This window comes from Oryctolagus cuniculus, chromosome 8 (assembly GCF_051225735.1).
Source record: "Oryctolagus cuniculus isolate XC-2025 breed Fujian yellow rabbit chromosome 8, ASM5122573v1, whole genome shotgun sequence".
NCBI classification, from domain to species: domain Eukaryota; kingdom Metazoa; phylum Chordata; class Mammalia; order Lagomorpha; family Leporidae; genus Oryctolagus; species Oryctolagus cuniculus.
Genome location: NC_142874.1, coordinates 22,164,841 through 22,172,026, shown reverse-complemented (window position 1 = coordinate 22,172,026; position 7,186 = coordinate 22,164,841). Strand labels below are relative to the sequence as shown.

The window sequence follows — 7,186 nt, the reverse complement described above, 5'->3', positions numbered from 1 at the left end:
ATTTGAACACTCTAGGGAGAAAATCAGAGGAGTATGTACTGTACCTAAAGAGAAAAACTGTCAAATTTTAAATCGAATGGTGGAATAAATTCCATGGCAAAAGTGAAGCAAACAGCTGACCCGCAGCCCCACCGCACTGGAGCCTGGCCTCGCTGTCTACTTGGTACAGACAGCAGGAGCTCCGGAGAAGCCTGGAGCCACATCCCGTGTGCAAGCCTGTGTGGGCTTGGTCTTTGTTTTCTGATTGGTTGGTGCCTGAAGGGAATCCAATCAGAATTGACGCATGCTGTCGAATACCGAGTTTATAAAAAGGGTGCTCAGTGTTGCTGTTTCCCTTTTCTCTTCTTAGCATCCAGCGTCGTGGAGTTCTTTGTTGGAACATGTGCTGAGCACTGGCGCCAAGCCTTCGAACAAGGAGGTGAGCAGCCAAGAGCAACACCTGCAGGAAGGGCTGGGCTGCTGGTGTCGGAGGAGTGGCAGTAGGTTCCACAGGACCCTCAGGTTTGTCCCTCCTCGCCTGGTGAGTCTTCTTGAAATGTTTGTGCGTATCATATGCCGGCCCTGGCCACAGGCAGGGGACACTTGGGCCTTCAGGAGCCAGGGGAAAGGAAGGATAAATTGTGTATTATATTGTATGTTGTAAATTGAATGCTGTATATTCAATTTGTATTATATATTATAAATTTCATGTCACATGTTCTAAATAGGCTTTACATTGTATATCGTAAAATGTGTATGTGCTCGGAGGTATCACATACGGTTCCAGAAGGAATGGGCCTACCTGGCTGAATTGTCATGCCAGGATGGGTGAACCAGCAGGTGAGTCATCTTCTGTCGGGTGGGCACTTACAATGCCCAGCGACTGCGTTAATTTCCAGGTTTCTTGTGTTATTTTCTGGATTTATAGTTCTGCTTGGTGGATAGGAGCTGAGAAAACGGATCTAGTCATCCAGAAAGGAAGTTCCTGCTCACAGGCTTTGACTCCTGTTTTTCCTAATTTGCTAAGCTAGTTTATCTCAGTTTACATGGAAGGTTCTGCAACACAGCAGTGATAGCATTGACTGGGAAACCCCCCAAAATGGTTGTATATCGATGTCATTGCCCCACTGAATTGTAATTCTGCCTCTGTGATATCCAGTGTTGCCCTAATTTTATGAAAAAGTTCTTTAGCAAGATATTGTTAGATTGTCTTAACGAATGCGGCTATATGGGGAGACATACGATGTAAACTTCACATATCCCAGTCATATTATTACATTAGCTAGGACTGTGGGGACTCTGTTTATCATCAGAGGCAAGTAGATCAGAGGATGGCACCGAAAGTTTGAGAAGGAAGCATTATTCCCTAAGTATATTTGTTGCAGGTATAAAACTATAAGGTTCTGAATAACTCAATACAGGTTCTTTTTATTTCTAAGTTAGATTTTGAAATATTGAAATCACTTGGATTATGATATTTTTCGGTCGGAGAGGAGAGGGGTATTGTTTCTGCACAGTATCCACAATGGTTGCCATGCCATTGGTTGTGAAACTTTGGTTGACGAAATGAAATCCCTGTTAGTCCGTGTGTTTAAACAACACAGAATTTCAGAATCCCTAGGTATTGTGTTTTGTGGTTTGGTTCTTATAGTATGTGGAGAATCGAGTCTTCCTTCCTGCTGGTTAGCATTCACTAGTGTTGACATCCAAGGATCATTCCTTGATTTTCATTTTAGGAGATGCTGAGCAGGGACTAATCGGTAACAACCCCTTGAGGCGAGTCATCATGGATGTTCCAGTTTCCTCATTATCCACTCTTGGTGTTCCTCTTAGTCCTGATTATTCAAATCCAGATGTTGAAATGACCCCATGTTCAGTCTAAGTGTTTGTTCTCACTGGTCTTCTCATCCTAGACAGCCTCATCTCTGTACCGTGTTTCAGGAGGGTCTTGGCTTTTTCTCCCATTATTAGCTAGACCTGTTTATGTTGCCCACGGTTTTCTCATTTTGGCTATTTTCAAACTTGATTCCTTGATTCCATAATTCTTTTCCCTCACACACAACAAACCAGGAAAAATCTGTTCTCTTGTTTTCTCATGCTCCCAGTCCACACATGTTCTCTGATAACGTTCACCAGGCATCTCAAAGGCTGGCTGGTCCCCACACCCTTCTGGAAGCCACATGAATATGTGATTCTTTGGCTTTTCGCTTTTGTGTCTCAATTCCGTCACCTTTTCCACACCTCTGCTCCTGTGACCACCATAAAACTTTATCATCTCCCATAAGCCTAGCCTCTCCCTAGGCTAGCAACTACTAGTGTACTACTAACAGGAAGTTAAAATTTAGAAACTTTCTGGGGAAATTCCAAAATTAAAGTGGTTTACGCCAAACGTCTTAAGATGCTTTCCCTGTGTTTGACTAGAATCGTATCTATGGGGGGGGGAAACTAGATGGAGTGTTCACCTCACACAATGCCTTTGTTTTGTTTGTGAGTTATGTACACCTCAGTAATTATGAATGGGAAAACTAAAACTGACTTGCAGTTCAATGTTGCAAATATTTGGGAGTTCTGTAGTGAGAGAACAGGCATGGAGTCCAGGAAATCCTTCAATGAATTGGTATATCTGTGGTTTTCAGAGTGCTACTTTAAAGACATTTAAATTATGTTAACATTTTCTTGCAGTGTCACTGGTCGCCTACTGATGAAGCAGGCCCTGCATTTTCCATTCCATAGTTTAATTGGGCTAATTCACAACCTGCCTATAATAGTAGCTATGTTAAATGCACAGAGGAATGGGCACACATTGGTGGGAGAATAGCACATAGTAATTTAGGATTCTCGTTTCACTTTTCACTTTCCTGGTTTCCTTCAGATACATTTCCTTTCATGTTGTATTTCTGAGTTTTCAGTTTGAGGGAGGTGGGGTGGGGCGACAATGCATTATGTTACTTGGATATTGTCTTAAATATTCTCTTGATGGAATTCCCGAATCTTTATTTTCAAGATATAAATCTCCTGAAATTTAGTTTAGTCAAGTTGTGAATGTTCTTTTTAAGGATTTATGTATTTGAAAGTCAGACTTCCACAGAGATAGAAGGAGAGGCAGAGAGAGAGAGAGGTCTTCCACCTGCTGGTTCACTCCCCAGTTGGCTGCAAGGGCCGGAACTGTGCCAGTGTGAAGCCAGGAGCCAGGAACCTCTTCTGGGTCTCCCACGTGGGTTCAGGGGCCCAAGGACTTGGGCCGTCTTTCACTGCTTTCCCAGGCCATAGCAGAGAGCTGGATTGGAAGTGGAGCAGCCGGGACTTGAACTGGTGCCCGTGTAGGATGCCAGCACTTCATTTGGTGGCCTCACCCGCTATGCCACAGTGCCAGCCCCAATCATGAATGTTTTAGCATCATTTCTGTCCCATGAAGCCTACCAAAACCCCACAATATTAACCTAAGTTCCTTAACTTTTATGATGCATTTTAAGTATAGGAACCTATTTTTGAATGCTTTATTTTTTCCAGCCTTTTCACAGTGTAACTGAGAAACAAAAATTCTATCTATTCAAGGCACGTTCTCTGTGTTTCGATGTGAGTCTGATCTGCATATTGCATTTTCACACAAACCATTCGACTCTCCTGGTACTTACAGTACACTATGAAAGGATTAGTACAATGAGGCCACTTAACAAATTTATCACTTTTACCGTGTTTTGTAACTTTTTCAAATTTTATTTCTTTATGTATTTTCCCAGACAACTTTTATTTAAGGTATACATACTTTATGCATTCAATAATTGCAGCTTTAGCAGCTGTATTTATTGGTAGCAGTAATTCTTCTACCGTACCTGCCCTCTCATTGACACTCCTATGCTTTTTTTTTTTTTTTTGACAGGCAGAGTGGACAGTGACAGAGAGAGAGAGAGAGAAAGGTCTTCCTTTTGCCGTTGGTTCACCCTCCAATGGCCGCCGCGGCTGGCGTGCTGCGCTGATCCAATGGCAGGAGCCAGGTACTTCTCCTGGTCTCCCGTGGGGTACAGGGCCCAAGCACTTGGGCCATCCTCCACTGCACTCCCTGGCCACAGCAGAGAGCTGGACTGGAAGAGGGGCAACCGGGACTAGAACCGGTGCCCATATGGGATGCCGGGCGTCGCAGGTGGAGGATTAACCTAGTGAGCCACGGTGCCGACCCCTGTACATTTCTTTTGAAAGGCAGGAAACAGAGAAAAGGGGAGAGAGGGATAAAGAGAGTAAGGCAGAGACAGACAGGGTGAGCGAGAGGATGAGGGATATCTCATCTCATGCATTATTTCCCTCCTCAGATGTCCTCAGTGGCAGGGCTCTGCCCCAGGTCTCCCACTTTGGCACTGGGGCCCACGTCCTTGGGTCATCTTCTAGTGCTTTCCCAGGCACGTTAGCGGGGAGGGGAATGGTAAGTGGAGCACTTGGGACCTGGTCTGGTGCTTACACGCGATGCTGGCAGTGCCGGTGGAGGCTCAGGCTTTTTTTTACACCCCAGCTCTAGCCCCATCACCATATGTTTGTATCGTTTGACTGCCCTCTCTTCAGTTTCATGCTCCCAGTTCATCACAGACACCATCCTGCTCTCTGACTGTGTTAGTTGGACTTTGTATATTCCACATGGAAGTGTGATTGTGTAGTAGTGCTTATTTCTGTGTGTCTTGTTTCCCTCATGGTCATGTCCTATAGTTCCATACTTTTAGATCCATCTGTGACAAGTAGTAATATTTCCTTTCTTTTTAAGGTTTGGCGAGGATGCCACTGTGTGTGTATCCCATTTTTCCTTATGGGTCCATCAGCAAACATTTGGATTATTTCCATATCGTGGAATTGTGAATGATGCTGAAGTGATGTGGGGATGCGGACAGTTCATTGAGATGGTGATTTTCTTTTGGATTCATGGTCAATAAAGGTTGTTCCTTTTTAAATTGTATTTGAGGAACTTCCATATTGTTTTTCATAATGGACGGTACAGTGTACATTCCCTCCAATAATGTGTGTTCGTTTTCTCTATGTTGTGCCCAATACTTGTTATCTTTTAGCTTTTTAACAGTAGCCATTTAACAGATAGGAGATAATAACCATTGTCATCTTGGTTTGCATTTTGCTGATGTTAGCAATGTTCAGAACTTTTTCACATACCCACTGGGTACATTGTATGTCTTTGCTGGAAAACATTGATTCAGTCCTTTGTCCCTTTTTAATTGTATTCTTTGCTTCTTAGTGGTGCACATTCCTTGTATTACTCCCTTGATCGCACATCTGGTTTGCTAACATTCTCTCCTATTCATTGGTTTGCCTTTTCATTTCATTGATCCTTGCTTTACTAGTTTGTTGTAGTTTCATTTCCTTATATTTGCTCATGTGCTTAATTGTTAACACATGAGCAACCACTCTTGAGGCTAATGTCAAGGATTTTTCTATTTTATAAGTTGTAAGGGTTCAGATCTTCTGTGTGGACTCTCAGTTCATTTTGAGTTGATTTTAATATGTGGTGTGACAGTGCCGTGCCACAGTTTCAGTTTTGTACATGTGGATAGCTAGGTTGCTTCTGCCTCAGATGTGGGCCCTTACGTCCAGTGACTGCATGTTTGGCAGCCCTGGTGGGCCAGGGTTCCCAGTGTCTTCCGTTGGATCCGTTTAACCAGATGCTGTGGCTGGAGTTGAGCAGGAGCTTGGCAGAAGCTGGCAGAAGCCAGGTTGGCCCTTACTGCTGGCTCATGGTCTGAGTCCCGTGCCGCCGTCCTAGCTTCAGTGCTCTGATGTTCTGTTCTATCTGTGGTACTAGGTCCCCAGGTGACACTGGGCCTCATTGCACACTGGGGTTGTTAAGTGTACACTCAGCAGACCCGGGTACCCATATCTCAGGCAGAACCAAACTGAGTATCCACATACAGATATCTGAAGCTGTATTATGATGTGGCCCTTATGCCAGAGAAGACAGTGGGCTGGTTGAAGTTAGGGAGGTTGTGGGAGGCACACATGGGGGCATGTGTGGTGATTGGGGAGTAGGAGACCATGCAGTGATGGGGTCAAGACAGGGGACTGTGGCCTCCTCCTCTGGAAGCCAGGGCTATATGAGGCTATGTCAGAGTTTTTTGAAGGATGGATGTTTGGCCTAGTGGGAAAGACAATGCTCAGGATACCAGTGGCAGCAGTGATGGTTTAAGTAGTGGGATTCTTGCTACCACATTGGAGACCATCTCCCAGCTCAGCCTGGGTCAGATCAGCCCTTGTGGGCATTTGGGTAATGAACTGCTAGACGGGTGGGTATCTTTCTCTCTTTGTCTCTCCCCCTCTCCCCTTTATTGTTTCTCTGTGTTTTGCTTTTGAAACCAGTTGCGATATTAAAACGAGGTGGAAAAAAGGGTTTACGGATGATGCTGTATCCTAGTGGCAGTAGATCATTGAGTCATTTCCTAAAGTCACACAGTGGGCTGTGTGTAGCTCACAGTAATCTCTGTTAGATCTTTTATTAGCAAACCAAGTACACGAGCTCAAGGCTCTAAGCGTAAAATAATGTCCAAAGAGAAATGTAGATTTGATCAGTACAAATTTTATATAAGTATTGAAATGTCACACTAGCCCATACATATGTACAACTCTTGTGGATAAAATGTAAGTAAAAATACCAACATGTTACTTGGTGTATAAGGTTAAGGGGTTTTAAATGATTAATGTCACAACTAATATTATGGTATTAGAAAAAGGTTAATCAATACAAAAACATAGCCTGTAAATGACTGAATGGTTCTTTCTTGACGTGCTCAGTCAAAAGGCTATTATGCTGCATTTTAAGTTGGTGATGCATATTTATTTTAGATTGTTTCCTTTAATTAAGAAAATGGTAGTATGTTTTCACGTGTATGTGAAATTGAATAGCATCAGAGCAATACAATGAATACGAGATAAGCTTTTTTTCATAATTGAGATTTTATTGGATTTTGAGAATCCCTACAGAGACATTTCAGTTTGTATACTATTCTTAACAAACCAAAAATTTAGAAAGTAAGGGCTTGTCATTCTCTTTAAATCTTTTATTATTTTTGAAATAGTGTATTTTTTTTAACTTGCCTCCTAAGAGCTTTATATTTCACTCATAAAGAGTTCAGCTAGTAAGGAAGAATATAGGCAAGGGCCATAAAAATTATCAAACAAACGAAGTCCCATCTTTAGGATCAGTTGTATACTCGAATTGATC

General features: G+C 43.0%; 1 protein-coding gene across 3 annotated transcripts in view; it reads left to right on the top strand.

Annotated features, from left to right (window-relative positions):
* The first annotated feature begins 351 nt into the window (after positions 1–351).
* Positions 352–7,186, top strand: part of LOC149124908 (rho GTPase-activating protein 20-like) — an 82,164-nt gene continuing 75,329 nt past the window's right edge. Inside the window, exon 1 of one of the 3 annotated variants that reach the window (XM_089302028.1) lies at positions 352–418. The gene's annotated coding sequence lies outside the window, so the exon portion shown is untranslated. Of the gene's footprint in view, positions 521–704; positions 820–7,186 lie in introns of those variants that run through there. The other 2 variants (XM_089302026.1, XM_089302029.1) reach the window with 2 other exon arrangements.